The sequence below is a fragment of the Sminthopsis crassicaudata genome, chromosome 5 (assembly GCF_048593235.1).
Source record: "Sminthopsis crassicaudata isolate SCR6 chromosome 5, ASM4859323v1, whole genome shotgun sequence".
NCBI lineage: Eukaryota > Metazoa > Chordata > Mammalia > Dasyuromorphia > Dasyuridae > Sminthopsis > Sminthopsis crassicaudata.
In genome coordinates, this window is record NC_133621.1 from 94,182,537 (window position 1) to 94,203,417 (window position 20,881).

At 34.9% G+C, this 20,881-nt stretch overlaps 1 protein-coding gene across 1 annotated transcript in view; it reads right to left on the reverse strand.

The window, feature by feature from the left end:
- Positions 1-20,881, reverse strand: part of CNTNAP2 (contactin associated protein 2) — a 2,674,182-nt gene that overhangs the window by 1,243,226 nt on the left and 1,410,075 nt on the right. The window lies entirely within an intron of this gene.

A 20,881-nucleotide genomic window follows, 5' to 3' on the forward strand; every position in this document is an offset into this window, starting at 1 on the left:
AGGATTTATAACCAGACATAAAAGAAAAGATATACTGCCTGAAATAAGCATGATTATATAAATTTTTAAATAAAATATGATGCCTAAAACTGATGAGGTATATAGGATGAGGGTAAAAAAGACTTTGCATTAAATATCTGTGAAACACTTCTGATAAGTAAAATATCTAGGGAACTAAGTCTAATCTATAGCACATAGTCATTCCTAGTAGCCTTGTATTCAAATGATATGAACAGCACCCCTCAAAAATTTTGTAAATAAAACTATTAATGATAATAATCACTAAAAATCAGAGAAATTCTTACTAAAGCAGCCTAAAGTGTTATCTCAATGAATTAAAGTAATAAAAGGGAAAACAAGGATCATCCATCATCCAAAGGACTGGAGAAGGATAGGAATGCTAACAAATTAATTGTTGAGTTGTCTGTAAATTGTTTCAGGTATTGTGGACAATGAATTGAATTTCTTAGTACCCTTTTGAGACAGAGATTCAGCTACTTAGATGACATTACATGGGAACTCTTGACAGACTAAAAACATTACAAACATGCACATTTACATACATGTGTTTATACATATATATACACATACAGTAACATCATTTGTAATATAAAATATCTCATGCCTAATGAATATAATAAAATATTAGTGAGCCATGAAAAATTGTGAAATAAAGCATTCAAGAAAACATGGTAAAACTTGTATTACTAAAGGAAGAATGTTCATAATAAATATCAAAAGTCAATAAAATTTATATTAAATATAATGGATAATTCTGGAATAAATATTAACAATTATAATAATTTAAGCACCCATGGTGTTTTTCTTTATTTGCTCACAATTAATTAATAATGAAAAAGCAAATTGACAGGTCTTATCTCTTTGTTTAAGCTCTCTATGAGATGAGTTTAGGATAGGAGCATATTATGCCAAATCATAAAAATAAGGAAGAAGAATTAGAAATTTATTCCATAAGCAATGGCAACTATTGAAGGTTTCTAAGCAGGTCAATATGATATCATGCAAACAATTCTTTACAAAACTTAAGTTAGTAAATATATGTAATCACAATTAGAGCAATTGAGCTGTGGGAACAAAAAGGCAATGGTTTCTGCCAATAGTGCTAAAAATAGTTTCTATTTTATTTTCCTTCTGAGGCTGTTTGTAGTTAACCACCACCACCATCACTACAACATAATCATAAAAAGAAAAAAGAATGGCAGACCAGCGTTCCCAAATGAGGAAGGAGCACACTAGATAATTTGGTTACCTAGGTGTCCTACCCCAAAATATTTATAGTGGTATTTACTTTGCTTCTTTGGGGGAAATAGGAACTACAATCTTTTTGTAAAATTTTGAGTGGCTATTCTATCAGTTAGCTAATAGACTAACAGGACAAAGTTCACCAACTGTTACTGAATGAGAGGTATAAAAAAAATATGCAAGGATATGTTAAGCAGACATTCCATCCTGTAAGAACTAGTTTGAATGAGATCCAGCAATTTTGTCTAAATTCATTTCTTTCACAAAAGTATTTGTCTTCTGCATTTGAACAGGAAACATTTTCTTATATTAAACTCTGCTAGTTTAATTCCAAAAAGTCTCCCTTTCTCCCTTGTATAAGTACATGTATCTCTACTCCTCCTTCTCTTGTAAAAGGCTTTATTTATCCACCCTAAATTTCTGCAGAATGCTGCTGTTAGCTGTGCACTCTAGAAGGCCTGATAAGTTATAAAAGCCAAATCTGTACTTTAGGAAGGTTAATCTGTTGTGAGGGAGAACAGCATTTTTTAGCAAGAAAACAAATCTCATCTGTTTCAGTTTGTCCCCCTATCTTTTCCATATAATCAGCAAATTTTCATGTAGGCAGGTGTGTCTTTACAAAGAGATACTGTTTACACTTGTAAGAGAAATTTCTTAGACACTGTGAAAAGTCTTGTGTCCTGGGGGACAGTAGAAGGCACAGTGGGAAGTCCTGGGCCTGTAGTCAGGATGACTCAAGTTCAAATACAACCTCAGAAACTTATCAACTGTGTGATGTTTGACAAAGTCACTTAACTCTGTCTGTAAATGAGCTAATGAAGGAAATGACCATCCATTCCAGTATTTTTGCCAAGAAAACCACAAATTGGGTGATTAAGATTCAGATATGACTGAACAACAACACAAGGGTCTGCCAAAAATTATTTAAGGTCTTAGACACAGAATATATTACAGAATTGGGAGATGACAACATATTCTGAAGTCACAATATTAGTCATATCTAAGTTCCTGATAACACCTTCTAAGGTTCTTCTTTTAGTTCCCATTATCAAGATACAAGGCATTCAGCAGCACTGAGAGCCTGATTTTATTAAGCACATTAAAGAGAGGGGAAAGAGAGAACCAAAATTAGGAAGTCTAACCAAGAAATTCTTGAAATATTTTGGGTTTGTGATAAGTATTTATAATGTGATAGAGATAGGTTGGGAAAATAAGGAGTATAAAATAAGTGAATTAGATCTATGAGATTTATGAATGATGACTCCAAAATATCAAGTTTAACTTCTTAGCAGGAAAATAGTTTCACTGAGTCATACATAGGAAAAAAATTAGAAGGGTCTTATTAAATACAGTATAAACTGAGCTTGATTTGGCCATATATATATATGCATATATATATGCATATATATATATATATATGCAAAGAGAGAGACAGAGAGAGAGAGACAGAGACAGAGACAGAGAGATAGATAGAAAGACAGAAAGAGAAGGTTGATTTATTCAAGTGGAGATATCTATTCTATTTTGGCAATTAGGAGTTACAATACACTAAAGATTTGTGTTTCAAAGTACAACTAAGTTAAGAATTAAAAAACATATTTAATAAATAGCTTACAGATGTAAGACGCTTGTGCTAGTAATTGTGTGATCTAGGAATTGTACTCTAATGGTGAATCACACACACCTGATCAAACAACGAAATTGGTAAGGAAATAGAAGGGATTTAAAAATATAAAGAAGTATCAGTCACTGCCACTTTGGAGGTGAGAAGATCAGGAAAGAATTTGTACATAAATAAGAATTATACAGATAAGGAGAGATGAGAAAAGAGCACACTCCTTGAGGGTTATGTGGTCAGCATGAATGATCTAGTTAGGTGTTAGGATACCAGTGCCAAGATTACCTTTCTCTCTTCACCTCCCTCTTTTTACTATTAGAGGACATCTTATTTTTCAGAGACAATGCCCAGAAAGATTGCTATGTCTTGGGCTGACATAGCACTCCATTTCACTCATCTTCTGCTTGTATTCTTTGGCAGCGGAATCACAAAATTAACTCAAGACAGCCTCAGGTGGTCCCTGAGCTTTAACAAGTTTATGTAGGGATCCCATCCCTAATCATGAAGCCCTGCTATGAAGACTTTCCCACTAGGCAGATACTTCATTGTTCCTGTTTTAGTCTAGCCACAACTTGCATGTACTACGACTTAGCCTTGCCACTTTGGGTCTGTTCAGTCCTAGAGTAGATTCTGGCAGGCACAGCTAGTTTCCCTCCCCCCAAAGAATATAGAATGTTTTCTACTTATAACCACCATCGACTCTGGTTTAATTTTATTTTATTTTTCAGAGTCTAACAATTCATGTATAACCTCTGTGGCTCTTTGGCCATTTATTTTCTGGGTTTGACACAGGGAAAGACAGGGTGACAAGAGGGAATAATTGGTAGCCTATTATGGCTGAATGCAGCACACATAAAAACAGAATTCAGCAAAATAAGATTGGAAAGGTGGATACTAGTAAGCTTGCTAAGAATTTTAAGTCAAAGAGTTTATACCAAGAGGTTTTACAAGTCTTTTGAATGGGAGGAAGAGGATCAAGGACAGATTTGTACACTAGACATATTTCCCCTTCTTAAAGATATGAAAACTCAGACAAATAGAAATGAAGTGACATTCATAATCACACAACTAATGTGTATTTGGCCATATTCGAACTCAGGTCTTGATTCCAGATCCGGGGTTTTATCTGCAGAGCCATCTGAGTACCTCTCTGAGTTTATGATAAAGAACTGAGAAGAAAGACAATATATAATACAGCAAGTATAAAGTAAGACTGGAGTCAGGAAGCCCTGAGTTTGAATCACCCTAGACACTTACTATTACAATTTGAGTAATTCTAGGTAAGGCTCTTAAGTTCTCTGTGACTAATTTCCTTAGCTGTAAAATAGATATAATAATAGCAGCTAACCAAAATAGTTATTTTGCAAAGGGTTTTTACAAACTTCAAGGCTTTACTTTAGTGATGCTTATTATTGTTATTGTTATTATTGTCATTAATGGAGAAGAAGCTATCTGCTACAGTTGTGAGGATCAATATCAAAATAAGTTTAAAGTAGTTAGCACAGTGCCTATCATAGTAAGCCCCTATATGAATTTTTTTTTTAAAGGGGAGAGTTGGTATTCCTTTGGGTAGCAAAGAAGAAAGTAAGTTAGATAAAGATAGCTCAGAAATTTCTGAGCCTGAGGGACTGAGGGTTATGGTGGTGCCATCAACCAGAAGAGATGACATATTTGCATTACAAAATGAAAATGTTATCTTAATCTTCACACTCTGCATTAAATTCCTATATTTTCCACCCTTAAGGGTTTTTAGTGATTTTATTGCATTGTAATAGAGACTCCAATGAGTATGCAGAACATATCCACACAAATATTAGTCATATTCTACTCAATGAAGCTGCTGTAATGGAATACCTCTATTTGATACATTTCTTTGTTTAATTTAATCCAAGTTAGTGATCCCTCTTTGATCAAAACAGGAAAAAATATCATACCTTTGAATTATTATGTAATAGTTAACACTTACATAGTAGATTAGTGTTTATAGAGTTATATAAATATATTATCTCATTTGAATCTCACAAAAGCTCTATGAGTTAGGTGCTATTATGCTGCTCATCTTATAGATGGGGAAACTGAGGCTAATGGAGGCTGAGACTTAGCCAAGATCATACAGTTGCTAAGTTTTTGAGGCCTCAGTTTTCCCAGGTATAAAACAGGTTTACAAGATGACTTCTGAATATCTTTCTAGTCTTGAGTCTGGGATCCTATAATTTAACATGAATTTTGAGAGTATTAACATAAAGAAAAGCAAGGGATAAATATTGTTAGAATTTGAATCTGAACTCTTTTCTTTATCAAATCAAATGAACATTATTTAATAATTAATAGATTTGATATCAATGCCTCATCAGTCAAAAGTTATATAAAATTGCTTTAATAATACTCATTATTTTCTTTAAAGTGCTTTTTATTTATATTGTTTCCTCTGCCCCTAACTTGAAGTAAAGCAAATAAGACAGAGTCCTGGGAAACACCATGATTAGCTGACAGTATAGGGAATGATATAGCAAATGAGGTTATGAAGGATCAGTCAGACAATTGGGAAGGAGCCAGGAAAATGTCCCTTCACAAAAGCTGTGGTAAGACTTAGTACAATGAATGAAAGGGTAGATCATAACAATAACTGCAAAGTGGTCAAGAAGAATGAGACCTGTGAAAAAGCTATCAGATTTAGAAGGTGCCAAATGGGCACTCAGCTGATCGTCTATACACTTTCAAAAGTGGAGGAGCATCAGTAACCTACTATTTCCAATAACTGCCACTGTAGCAATTTTCCTCATATTTTATGGATTCCATGAACTCCAGAATATCTTTCCATCTTGGAAATTCTGCCCTAAACAATAACTCACATTTATCTGTGTCCTTAAAATGTGATACCAAGAAAAAAAATATTACACATAAGATTTAATCAATATGAATGTGTTAGCCCTACTATTATGCTTTATATTTGTAATTCTTCAGTCATCTCCAATTCTTTGGCAGAAATACTGGAGGGATTTGCCATTCTCTTCTGCAGCTTATTTTACAAATGAGAAAACTGAGGCAACCAGACTTAAATGTCTTGCCCAAGGTCACATAGCTAACATATCTCTAAGCTCTATACACCATACTTAAAATATTTGAAGAAAGAATAAAGAATTTATTAAGCACGTACTATTTAAAAAACAAAGAGCTGCTGATACTACAAACCTAAAAGAGAGAGTCCTAGTCCTCAAGACCACGTCCTAATGCAGAGATAAACCATGGTAACGGTTTTAGCAGCAGTTCAAATGAAAGGCCCCATGGTTCTCAGAACACAAGAACAAAATAACTGGTAATGCCTCTTATTTAATGCTATTTTCATTGATGACGTCATGTCAGTTCAAGATACTAAACCACTTGACAATTTCAGGGCCTTTGATCATGATAACTTTTTTTTTGGGGGGGTGGCAGTAGCTATGGTTATAGCACATATAGGAACATTTGTCAGGATTGTCAGAAATTGCTACTACTCAGTATGATAGTTATGTACACTGGTCCAAAATTATTATTATTCTCAAGCCTCTTGAGTTTGGGGTCCTGGGTTTTCTGAATCAATGTTTTAGGGGAGATAATGGTGGTGGTGGTGGTGGTTTAGTTTGTCTGGCACATAATAGCTCCTGTTTCTATCAGAAGGTATACTTGCTGCTTCAGTTAGGTTTGCCTGTTCTGGCAATTGGCTGGTCCCTTTTCCTTGAGAGTTGCTTTACAACTGGTGATTAAGAGCTGCAATGTCAGTTTGATTACCTATGTAGGGAGAAATTGGAGGACCTTTTATGGAAACCTTTCTGGTGTCACTTGATCAATAATTGTTTGTGGTGATGAGATCGATGGGCCTCTTCTCCATGATGATTTCCTCCATTAATGTCTGTAGGGGTTGAATTGAAAATAGATTTTAAGAATATTGCTATTCTCAAGGCTTAGGTTCAGGATTCCAGATTGTCTCCATCAGGATCCAAGTGGAGATGGTGTCAAGGTGATGAAAGCTATTTGACTTGCCTGGAATATGCTGCCCCAAGTCTCTCCCTAATACTTCCTTGTTGTTTCAGCTAGAAAGGAATGGCTTGTTCTCTGAGTTATAGATGGATGGCATTTCGTGGGGTTCCATCTCCATATAATCATGTTGGGCTGGAGGTCTGGGAAGATAGAGCTGCTTCTCCCAAGGCTTTACTATTTATGTGACTAGTAATTGCATGTGGAATTGTTGAGGATAGTGAGCCCCATATAAAGTTATAGTACATATGTTTGAATGGAATTGGTGTTTCTCAACTGAGACATAGGATTTTATATTCATACTTATATAATTTGAGGATACTAAGGTTCTTTTAAAAACTTAACTGCCAAGCAGTCAAACACTACTATGGGAAGCATAATTCCAATGGGCTGGTCACATTGTTCCAATGACAAATATTCATTTACTTAAAATACTTACAGAAGATAAGGGCTCACATGAAAGTCAGAAGCATCACAAGGACACTTTCATGGTGTCCTTGAAGAACTTTGGAATTGATTGTGGGACATGAGAGAGACATTGGCAAAGGAGCACATCAAAGGATTTTGCTCTATGAGCAAAGCAGAATTTCAGCAACTTTAAAAAGAAAAAAACAAAACAAAACATGAGATGCCAAAAAATTAGAGACATCTCCATTCCAAATGTTAACAAAGAGAATTTGTGTCATTCCCTGAGTCAAAGTCTTCTGAGCTTGTATTTGTCTGAGCATCCATAGTAAGATAGACTATAAATTGACTCCAACACAATAATGTCATATCAGTCCTGTATGATTATGAAGGATAACCAATTATATAAAATTAATCCTGATGGTTTTAATCCTGTTGGTTTAATTTAATCAGACTGATATTATCTTTATTTTAATTCTGTTTTTAAATTACAAAATTTTATAAGTAGGAATTACCTTGGAGATAATTATTTTTATATTTGAAATTAAAAAAAATACTGATGCAAATTAAAAAATTACCCAAGATCATACATCAAATGAGCAGCAGCACCAGAGTAAGAAGCAAAGCTTCTTAAATCCTGATAAACTCCTTCTGCTAGACCAGGAGGATCTAAGTAATCCTTTCTAGCATGGTATCATCAATAAATATGGCTGTTTCTAAATTCTAAATTCCAATCAAATTAAAGGATTAAAATGTTGAATGATACTTGTCCAAGAATAGGAACTTGTGACATTTCACTAGGTTGAAACCAAATAATTTTCTTTGGGTTTGTCTGATCAATTTATCACTGACGCAGGTATTACTCACTAAAATTCAACTCATTGTAAAATTCACAAGCAGTAAAATAAGAGTGATAAAAGCTTCCCAAAAATAAATATGCATACCAATCTAAAATAGCTTTCCAAAAACCAAACAAACAAATAAGGCTATTTTGGAATGACTTGTCCTTATTGAACTCACGTTGACTCTTAGTGAGTGACAAATATATTTGAAATGTTCACAAATAATTTTATGATTTTTACCTGAGATTGTTGTCAGTCTTACCATTCTGGAACCTCTAACATTTACCCTTTTCTGTCTTTTTTGAAAATTAGGACAATATTTACTTGGCTCCACTATTCTGGGGCCTCTCCCAGTTTCCTTAACTTCTTGAAAAATTTAGTCTGTTTTTTTTTCTAAGATTACATTTCAAAGTTCTTTTAGATTTATGACAAATATTGGACCTACAATCTCAAACCCATTTGAAGTAGTTTTTATTATCACCATGAGCTTTGATTCCTTTCCATAATCAAAGAGTGTAGACCATGTTTGCAGAGCATCTTCCTTATTGGAGAAGATGGAAGCCAAATAGTATTTAAAGACTCTAAGTACCTCTTACTCCTGTTAAAATTATATTATCTCCCAAGTAGTATCCAGCATCTTTGCATCTTTGTTCTTTGTTCTTTCCATAGTTTCAAAGATAGCTTTAAAAGCCCTTCCTGTTACCTTTAAGATATATTTTGGTGGTGAGGGACTGTAACTTATTATTGGGTTTTAACTTTTCTGACACTATTTTTTCAGTTAATTCCCTTAGGACATTTTGTTTTCTGATAAATACCTTCCAGCTAAGGTGTGAATGGCTGATAATAGCTCCCAGGTAACACATACATTTTAATAGATACATTCAGTGTCTTAACCTACAGTAGTAAGAAATATAGAGGCTTTAGGTACTATTTTAGGCTTAGTAAAGGGTATGCTTTGGGGCAGAACAGCCTTTTGTATAGCCCCACTAATCAAAGCACAGAGACATCTAAATGTTGCATTTATTCATGACTATTTCTGTCACAAATAACCTAAGAAAAATCAATGTGAGAAAACTGAAAAAAAATTTGCTGTTCACAAATACAAATATACATATAGTATGAGGGAAAGGGAAGTTCTCAAATGTATTTAATTTAAAAATGGAGTCATTTCTGGATTTTTGCCATTTCCTATCTCAGAGGAACTTTAAAACACATACATAAACCTCAGCTTCCCAAAAGATTACTTTAGATGTATTTGCTTCTGGACACAAATATTTAATTTCCCAAGACAGTCTATTAATTTTATAGATAGAAATAATGATTAGGAAGGTTAGAAATATTCTTCTTGTCTCTGTCAACTTTCGGCTCAATTTCTAAAATTGGGAGAAACCAAGAATAAGGTGAGTCCTCATCCATATGGAAATTTTCAAATATTTAAAAATATCTATCATGTTAGAGGTCTCCCTTTTAAACAACTCCCAATCCTCATGTGACATAATTTTCTGATCTTTAATCTTGACTACTTTTAATATAAGCTCTAGTTTGATAGTTTTTCTATTGAAGTGTATTATCCAGACCTGAAATAGTCTGAGTTCAACAGGAGACAATGGGATTATTAATGTTCATATTCCTGATGATATAATTCTAATAATATAGGAGAGGATTATATTAATTTTGATAGCCACATTAATGTTTCAATGCAAGGGTATGATGAGAAATGTTTAATAGCCAGCTTTCTGGTATTATGACTCCCTTTTAAGTTCAAATTACGTTATTAAAATTTCCTTTATTACTTAAATCTAGGCAATCAATAGAAAAATAAATCATTCTTGATTTGTAGCTTTTGCTAATTTCAGAGGTGTAAATTTTCACAATGAAATTTTCACCAGTAGGAGTTGGTTCTTAACACATCTGTGGCACTGGCTTTTTTTTTTTTTTTTTTTTTTTTTTTTTTTTTTTAATTTGTTTTTATTTTATTTTATAATTATAACATTTTTTGACAATACATATGCATGGGTAATTTTTTTATAACATTATCCCTTGCACTTACTTCTATTCAGATTTTTTCCCTTCCTCCCCCAAACCCCTCCCCCAGATGGCAAGCAGTCTTATATATGTTAAATATATTACAGTATAATTTAGATACAATATATGTGTGTAGAACCGAATTTTTTTGTTGCACAGGAAGAATTGGATTCAGAAGGTAAAAATAACAGTTTACATTCATTTCCCATTGTTCCTTTTCTGGATGTAGCTGGTTCTTTCCATCATTAATCAATTGGAATTGGATTAGCTCTTCTCTATGTTGAAGAAATCCACTTCCATCAGCATACATCCTCGTACAGTATCATTGTTGAAGTGTATAATGATCTTCTGGTTCTGCTCGTTTCACTCAGCATCAGTTGATGTAAGTCTCTCCAAGCCTCTCTATATTTCTCCTGTTGGTCATTTCTTATAGAACAATAATATTCCATAACATTCATATACCATAGTTTACCCAACCATTCTCCAATTGATGGACATCCATTCATCTTCCAGCTTCTAGCCACTATGAAAAGGGCTGCCACAAACATTTTGGCACATACAGGACCCTTTCCCTTCTCTAGTAGTTCCTTGGGGTATAAGCCCAGTAGTAGTATGGCTGGGTCAAAGGGTATGCACATTTTGATAACTTTTTGGGCATAATTCCAGATTGCTCTCCAGAATGGTTGGATTCTTTCACAACTCCACCAACAATGCATCAGTGTCCCAGTTTTCCCACAGCCCCTCCAACATTCATCGTTATTTGTTCCTGTCATCTTAGCCAATCTGACAGGTGTGTAATGATACCTCAGAGTTGTCTTAATTTGCATTTCTCTGATCAATAGTGATTTGGAACACTCTTTCATATGAGTGGAAATAGTTTTAATTTCATCATCTGAAAATTGTCTGTTCATATCCTTTGACCATTTATCAATTGGAGAATGGCTTGATTTCTTATAGATTAAAGTCAATTCTCTGTATATTTTGGAGATGAGGCCTTTATCAGAACCTTTAACTGTAAAAATGTTTTCCCAATTTGTTACTTCCCTTCTAATCTTGTTTGCATTAGTTTTGTTTGTGCAGAAACTTTTTAATTTGGTGTAATCAAAATGTTCTATTTTGTGATCAATAATGGTCTCTAGTTCTCCCTTGGACACAAACTCCTTCCTCCTCCACAAGTCTGAGAGGTGAACCATCCCATGTTCCTCCAATTTATTTATGATTTCGTTCTTTATGCCTAAATCTTGGACCCATTTTGATCTAATCTTAGTATGTGGTGTTAAATGTGGGTCCATGCCTAGTTTCTGCCATACTAATTTCCAGTTTTCCCAGCAGTTTTTGTCAAATAATGAATTTTTATCCCAAAATTTGGGATCTTTGGGTTTGTCAAAGATTAGATTGCTATTTTTATTCACTATCTTGTCCTGTGAACCTAACCTATGCCACTGATCAACTAGTCTATTTCTTAGCCAATACCAAATGGTTTTGGTGACTGTTGCTTTATAATATAGCTTTAAATCAGGTACACTTAGACCACCTTCCTCTGACTTTTTTTTCATTAGTTCCCTTGCAATTCTCGACCTTTTATTCTTCCATATGAATTTTGTTGTTATTTTTTCTAGGTCATTAAAATAGTTTCTTGGGAGTCTGATTGGTATAGCACTAAATAAATAGATTAGTTTGGGGAGTATTGTCATCTTTATTATATTCGCTCGGCCTATCCAAGAACATTGAATGTCTTTCCAATTATTTAAATCTGACTTTATTTTTGTGGCAAGTGTTTTGTAATTTTGCTCATATAATTCCTGACTCTCCTTTGGTAGATATATTCCCAAATATTTGATACTATCGACTGTTATTTTGAATGGAATTTCTCTTTGTATCTCTTGCTGTTGGATTGTGTTGGTAATGTATAAAAATCCTGAGGATTTATGTGGATTTATTTTGTATCCTGCGACTTTGCTAAAATTCTGAATTATTTCTAATAGCTTTTTAGCAGAGTCTTTGGGGTTCTCTAAGTATACCATCATGTCATCTGCGAAAAGTGAAAATTTGATTTCTTCATTTCCTACTCTAATTCCTTGGATCTCTTTCTCGGCTCTTATTGCCAAGGCTAGAGTTTCTAGTACTATATTGAATAGTAATGGTGATAGTGGGCAACCTTGTTTCACTCCTGATCTAACAGGGAAAGGTTCTAGTTTATCACCATTACATAAGATGTTTACTGAAGGTTTTAAATATATGCTCCTTATTATTTTAAGGAATAGTCCATTTATTCCTATACTCTCAAGCGTTTTTAGTAGGAATGGATGTTGGATTTTATCAAATGCCTTTTCTGCATCTATTGAGATGATCATATGGTTTTTATTAATTTGATTATTAATATGGTCAATTATACTAATAGTTTTCCTAATATTAAACCAGCCCTGCATTCCTGGTATAAATCCCACTTGGTCATAGTGTATTTTTCTGGGGATGATTTTCTGAAGTCTATTTGCTAATATCTTATTTAAGATTTTAGCATCAATATTCATTAAGGAAATTGGTCTATAGTTTTCTTTCTCAGTTTTCGATCTACCTGGTTTAAGTATCAGTACCATGTCTGTGTCATAGAAGGAATTTGGTAGGACTCCTTCAATCCCTATTTTTTCAAATAGTTTACATAGCATTGGAGTTAGTTGTTCTTTAAATGTTTGGTAGAATTCACCTGTAAATCCATCTGGTCCTGGGGACTTTTTCTTAGGAAGTTGGTTAATAGCTTGGTCTATTTCTTTTTCTGAGATGGGACTATTTAGACTACTTACTTCTTCCTCTGTTAATCTGGGCAAGCTATATTTTTGAAGGTATTCTTCCATTTCATTTAAGTTATCAAATTTATCGGCATAAAGTTGAGCAAAGTAGCTCCTAACTATTGTTCTAATTTCCTCTTCATTAGTGGTGAGTTCACCCTTTTCATTTTCAAGACTATCAATTTGCTTTTTCTCTTTCCTTTTTTTAATCAGGTTTACTAAGGGTTTGTCTATTTTGTTGGTTTTTTCATAAAACCAACTCTTAGTTTTATTAATTAATTCAATAGTTTTTTTACTTTCAATTTTATTAATCTCACCTTTTATTTTTTGAATTTCAAGTTTTGTGTTTGTCTGGGGGTTTTTAATTTGTTCCTTTTCTAGCAATTTTAGTTGTAAACCCAATTCGTTGGCCCTCTCTTTCTCTATTTTATGCAAGTAGGCCTGTAGAGATATAAAACTTCCCCTAATTACTGCTTTGGCTGTATCCCACACATTTTGGTATGATGTCTCATTATTGTCATTTTCTTGGGTGAAGTTATTAATTATGTCTATGATTTGCTGTTTTACCCAATCATTCTTTAGTATAAGATTATTTAGTTTCCAATTATTTTTTGGTCTATTTTCCCCTGGCTTTTTATTAAATGTTATTTTGATTGCATTATGGTCTGAAAAGGATGCATTTACTATTTCTGCCTTACTGCATTTGATTTTGAGGTTTTTATGCCCTAGTATATGATCAATTTTTGTATAGGTTCCATGAACTGCTGAGAAGAAAGTATATTCCTTTCTGTCTCCATTTAGCTTTCGCCAAAGATCTATCATATCAAACTTTTCTAGTATTCTATTTACCTCTTTGACTTCTTTCTTATTTATTTTGTGGTTTGATTTATCTAATTCTGATAGTGCAAGGTTGAGATCTCCCGCTATTATAGTTTTGCTATCTATTTCTTCTTGCAGCTCTCTTAATTTCTCTTTTAAGAATTTAGATGCTGCACCACTTGGTGCATACATGTTTAATATTGATACGGCTTCACTATTGATGCTTCCCTTTAGCAGGATATAATGCCCTTCCTTATCTCTTTTAATTAGATCAATTTTTGTTTTTGCTTGATCTGAGATGAGGATGGCTACTCCTGCTTTTTTGGTTTTGCCTGAAGCATAATAGATTCTGCTCCACCCTTTTACTTTTAGTTTGAATGTCTCATCCTGTTTCAGGTGTGTTTCCTGTAAACAACATATAGTAGGATTCTGACTTTTAATCCAGTCTGCTAACTGCTTCCTCTTTATGAGGCAGTTTGCCCCATTCACATTTATGGTTAGAAGGACTAATTCTATATTGCTTGCCATCCTATTAACCCCTGCTTATGCTTTTCCCCTTTCCTTCCCTTTTACCCTCCTATCCAGTATTAAACTGGTAAACACCACTTGCTTTTCACAGCCCTCCCTTTTTAGGATCCCTCCCCCACCTTAAAGATCCTCCCCTTATTTTATCCCTTTTCCTCGAAATTACTGTATTCCCTTCCCCTTAGCTTACTCCTTCCCTTTCACTTTTCAATGAAGTGGAAGAAGTTTCACCATAAATCGAATATGTCTATTGATACACGCTATGTTCATCTCCCTCCTTTCTTTCTCTCAGATATAATAGGTTACCTTTGCCTCTTCATGAGATGTAGTACCACCACTTTATACTTTTTTATGATATAATCTCCTTTCCACCTCTAGTTTCTAAGACAAATTGTACATATGTTCTTTACATATTTTTTTGACAGAAGTATAGTTCTCAAGATTTCTTTTTACCTTTTTTAGAAGTCTCTTGAGTTCTGTATTTGAAGATCAAACCTTTTATGTAGGTCTGGCTTTTTCATCAAAAATAGATGGAATTCATTTATTTCGTTAAATGTCCATCTTCTTCCCTGGAAAATGATGCTCATTCTTGCTGGGTAAGTCACTCTTGGCTGCATACCAAGTTCCTTAGCCTTTCGGAATATCATGTTCCAGGCCCTGCGTTCTTTTAATGTGGACGCTGCTAGATCCTGTGTTATCCTTATTGTGGATCCTCCATATCTGAATTGTTTTTTTCTAGCAGCTTCCAATATCTTTTCCTTTGTCTGATGGTTCTTGAACTTGGCCACTATATTTCTTGGCGTTTTGATTTTAGGGTCCCTTTCAGTAGGTGATCGATGAATTTTCTCAATGTCTATTTTACCCTCTGTTTCCAAAACGTCTGGGCAGTTCTCTTTGATAATTTCCTCGAAAATGGTGTCCAAGCTCTTTTTTTCCTCCCATTTTTCAGGGAGTCCGATTATTCTCAAATTGTCTCTCCTGGATCTGTTTTCCAGGTCTGTTGTCTTTCTGGTAAGGTACTTGACAGTCTTTTCAATTGTCTCATTTCTCTGGTTTTGCTTGACTCCCTCTTGGTTTCTCCTTGAGTCATTCATTTCTACTTGTTCCAGTCTAATTTTCAATGATGTATTTTCTTCACTCACTTTTTTTATATCTCTTTGTAATTGTCCAATTGAGTTTTTATCTTCTATGGAATTTTTTTCCATTGTATTTTTTAGAGAGCTGATTTCTTTTTCCAGCTCTCTAATCCTGTTTTCCTTGGAGTTGTTTACCTTTTCCAGCTCACTAATCTTGTTTCTCAATGATTTGATTTCTTTATCCATTCTGTCTTTGAATGCATGGGATGACTTCTCCAGGCTCTCTTGCCAAGCTTCCCTTTCCTTTTCCCATTTCTCTTCCAGCTCTCTTGTGAGAGCCTTTTTGATTTCCTCTATGAGGTTCTTTTGTATTGAGGAGCAGCTTATATCCCTCCCAGGGGATACATCTGGGGACATTCTGTTCCTAGTCTCTTCAGCATTTGAAGTCTGCTCCCTCTCCACACAGAAGCTGTCAATGGTTAGAGCCCTTTTGAATTTTTTGTTCATTTTGTCAGAGTAGGAATCAAAGAAAACAAACTGACAAGAGAAACAATTGGTCTGTTTTGCGGGGGATAGGGCTGGATGGTATTAATGGGCTTCCTCTACAGACTGGGGGTAGGGCAGCAGAGAGCCACTAACAGAACAGCAATGACTGTACTGAGTCTGCGCTCTGAGGCTCCGAGAACGCACCGAGTCAGTCCAGGTGGGGGTTGGGGGTGGCCGGGCTCTGAGAGACGCTGGCTTTCTGGGGTTTTAATCTTCACCCCCAGTGTTTACACCTTCTCCACCGCTCCTGGCTTGCTGCCAAGATGGAGCATCCACACTGGGGCAAAAGCCCTTTCACAAAAACGACAGAGATCACACCCCTCCCCCTCCGGTCTGAGCTGTGTGAGCTGCCTGTCTTGCTCTGGCTGTCTGCCCTCAGTCTGCGCCCAGTCTGATTGACCCTCCCCCGAACAAACACAGACCTTTTCTGGCGACTTTCAAGGATGTCTTCTCTTGGTGATAATTTGTGGATTTCTTTCTGGGTCAAGCATTAAGTCAGAGGCTTGTCATGAAGTAAGTTCTGAGAGAAAACGAGGAGCTCAAGCAGCTGTCTGCCTCCACGCTGCCATCTTGGCCGGAAGTCTGGCACTGGCTTTTTAATAATTAAAAACAGGGAGACCTTTTTTTCCCCAAAAGACTCTTTTATCTTATGAGTTGATTTAAAAAAAAACAGTTTATGTTCATAACATTTCATTCTAATTTGTATATAATTATTTGATTCATTTTCCCAGTATGCTGATATTTTTAAAAACCGGTTACCTTTCATTGTATTATATAAGACATGGTCTCTACTTTTATGCCCCCTGAAAGCTTAATGATTATTTCTATGCTTTCCTCCATCTCCCTGACAAAAATGTTGAAAAGTGTAACATGCTGTTGTCTCCAGAGGCTGCTGGATCACTCTCTGGGGAGAGATCTGCTGTGTCAACTCAAATCTCTCGGACAGATTCTTCTTCCTGTAGAGAACCATTGTCTCCAGGCAGTTGCCGTTAAATCTTGTCCAGAGAAGTGACTTCCCTTCCTGCAGAGAGCCCCGTCAAGCCTGATGTAGTGCAGAGACTTCTCTCTTTCTGGAGTGCTGTCCTCTTTTATCCTCCCAGAGAATGGGTGTGGTATAATGCAAGGGCTTCTGGGAAGAACCACTTCAACCAATGAGTTTGCTCCTCCCAAGCATGCAAGCTCTTCCTTAGGAATTCACAAGTCAAACTACCAGGAAAGGCCAGAACTAGAGAATTGTTAAGTACCGACTTAGCACTTAGTAAGAACCTAATATCTCATTATCTCATTAGCACTTAGTAAGAACCTAACAGAAAAGAATAAGGACATATTACTAGAATTTCCTCACTAGGTAAACACTGATCTACTAACTCTGACATGATGGTTTAATCTGCTAACTAAATGGTAGAGTGGAAAAAGCATTGTACTTGGAGTCAGGATGACCTGAGTTAAAAATCCAACCTCATACACTATGAGGGAGAATCACTTTCAACTTCCTCAGTGTTTAGCACCTATCTCCCAGGAGATAATATTTATCTCAGTGTCTATCTCCACATAGGTACTATGCAAATGCTTATTTCCCAAGACATTCTGCCCCTCATTATCACTTAGCTTACAACTTTCCAAATTAGTCACAATGATATTATGAAACTTGAGTTTTATTTAAATCACATAAAGACGGAATACTGAAGCACTTTACCAAAATTATGTGTCTATAGTATCTTCCTTCTTTACTACTTTAATAAATCTTCCCAAGAAGGAAATGAGATTATTTTGGGATCAAATTTTTCTTAGTGAATCCTTGCTGCATCTTAGTGATCATATGATTTTTTAAGCATCTACAATGAAATCCAATATGATATTTCATTTAATATAGGAGTGAGCCTGAAATTATAGTATTATATCATTGTAGTAAAAGGTAAGGTAGGCACCACTAAACTAGAACAGTTTCAAGGATGGTCTAGTAATTACATGATATATGTCTCCAAAGACCCAGCCTTATTAAATATGGAGAAGTTCATTTTCAGAAGTTTGACCATAGAAATTCACAATGATCCATCGACTAAAAGGGAGAGGGGATTCCTTCTATATTACCAAAAGATGCTGAAATATTGTAATATAGAAATAACAAAGTAACTAAAAATAAAATATAATGTTATGTAACAAAGTCTATCCACTATGCAGCACTGGGGTGTCACTGAGTTGCTTAAAGTGTAATGACATAGTTCTCTTTTATTGTCCTGATTCAGTTTCTCTAATTAAACTGACTCAGTCCTGATTCAATTTCTCTGCTTCTCAAAGCTCAGTCCTGCAAAACCTCCCCTTCCTCTTTATCAGAATATTTGATAAGCATAAAATATCTTATGTTTTAGAATATCAGAATGCCTCTCCCCATCCCAAGCTACCAGAATGTCAGATACCATTTTATCAAGATGTCATCTCATCTTCAGTGACTCACCCTACCATGTCAGAGTCCAGTTCCTGCTCTCAGTACCCACCCTAATTCCACTCCTGCCTCAGTCTATCCCCTGGGTCTGAGCCATGTGTATATAGGTCATTGAGAACTCACATTGTTGGCTGGATTCTTGGAGATGATAACTTCATTCAGCCCTAGGACCAAACCATGGATCCATTTGGTCCCAGTAAATCTCTCCCATTTAATAAATTATTAAATACACTCTAATCTCTATCTTGCCTCAGTTTCACCAGCATTATAAAAGAAAGGCAGAATAGTTCTCTTTAGCTTCTTCTTCCCCCCTGCTCTTCTCTGAGGGAGATTAATTCCCATCTGGAAGAGGAGAAAAAGATGAAGGAAAGAAGCTGATCATTCAATACTCCTCAGAGAGAAGGAGTACTGAGCTAGAATTTTATTCATCTACTCAAATATTTTTCATTTTGAGAATGTAGTTTTAAAGTTCAGATTCAATTTCTGTTCATTATTCATTAAAAAGAAAAGAGGACTTGAGCTTTAAATCTAAACCTTTAAAATTTAAGCCTTTTACACTGAACACTACTTCCATAATGAAGTACAAAATGATTAGCAAAGAAATCCATTTATCTTAGTCAATTATAAAACAGAAATCAGAGGGACCATATATGGGAGAACATACACCAGACAATACAGAACCAAGAAAATGGTGCTAACTGTGCCTCTCACTGACTTTCCCTGCCTCATAAAAGTACCAATAGTCATTGGGGCTCAGATTATAGTTACTTTGTGGTTAAATTAGTCAACATGCAAATTGCAGAGATCTTTTTTTCTATTTGAATTTAACTGCTTTGTCCTTGTTGAATCATTCTAGTCACATCGATTTTTCAAGACCTTGTTTGGGGTTTCCCTTGGCAAAAGATACTGGATTGGTTGGCTATTTCATTTTCTAGCTCATTTTATAGATAAAGAAACAGTGTTAAATGCAGTTAAGTGATTTATTTAGGATCAGACAGTTAATAAGTATTTGAGGCCAGATTCGAACAAGATGATGAGTTCTCAGGTTGGCTTCTCTATCCACTGTGCCACTGACATCATTGTAGCTTACCATAATTGAAAGATCATTGGATTTGGAGTAATGAGAACTTGATTCAAAACCTAGATATATTAAATATAATATCACATGTGACTTTGAACAAATAAGTTAGACTTTCTAGGACATGTTATCTTCATAAGTAAAAGAAGGAAGTTAGACAAGATTATTTCATCCATTCCAGATCTAAATTTATGTTCCAATAAAAATCTATTATAGACTTTGACCAGAATCAATGCTGATGTATCTGATCTTCCTTAAAAATTCAATGGGATTTTAATCTGAGACCATTTTTAAAAATAGTTTTAGTAGAGACTAGAATCTAACATTTAATGCAAAATCAGAAGATGAGGAGGTTTTAGATGTTAAATGAGGAGAGAGTACCAGATGTCTTATTATTAATAATTGGAATCCTAGAGAGCTATTCAGCAATATGAGGACTCAAAGTTAGTGCCATCTACAATTTGAGGCCACAGCCAAAATCATTTCCCTGTGGGACTTCAAGTCAACTGGACCACAATAGCAAGAAAGCCAATCAGAAGACAGATGAGCAGCAGGAAACTGTGCCCATGAACTTTTGGACTGTTGGAATAACAGCTCTATGGATCTATTTCTTTCCAGGCCAGAATTTAGAGTGATGGGGAAATCTTATTCTAACTATTTCATAAATCCTATAAGAATGAAAAGCTGACATGCTTCTCTATATCCAGTCAGATGTATCAACCAGAAGGCTGTAGTTTTAAGTGCTACACAGGAATAAAATTGATAATGTTTAGATTTAGGATGTATCTTAGATAAGGATAGACAGTGCAGCAGATAAATTACTGGGCCCAAAATCAGGAAGACCTAACATCAAATAGAGCCTCAGATACTTTCTAGCTGTGGGATCCTGGATACATCACATGGTCTGTGCTTGCCTCAGTTTCCTCAATTATAAATGAGAAGAATAACAACAACACTTAATAAAATTCAAGTAAGATTAATTTTGTAAAGTACTTAATATAGGACTTGGCATATGGTAGGTTCTTAATAAATGTTTGTTTCCTTCCCTTTGTTTCTTTATTGACTTACTCAATTAACAAGTAAAGGAAATATAAGGGTTCATATATGTATTTGTACATGTGTGTTTATACATGTTTACACAGTAAAACATTATTATTTCTATAATCTAAAATTTTGGTGTTTCTAGTCATCCATAACCTTTTCCCCAAACTAGATTTCAGATTTGTTTTGTGTTCCCAACTGGTTACCTGAATGCTCAAATATGTATTTTGACTCACTGAATTAGAAGATTTTTGCTAGGTGTCTCCAAGTGCAATTTAAAATTTACTTTAACATAGGTATGGAACCTGTGATCCCATTTGGTATAGGTAAATATTGATGATAGGCAAGTTTTTTGGAATGTAAAATCTTAGAAAGTTCTCTTGCCTATAGCAATGGGAAG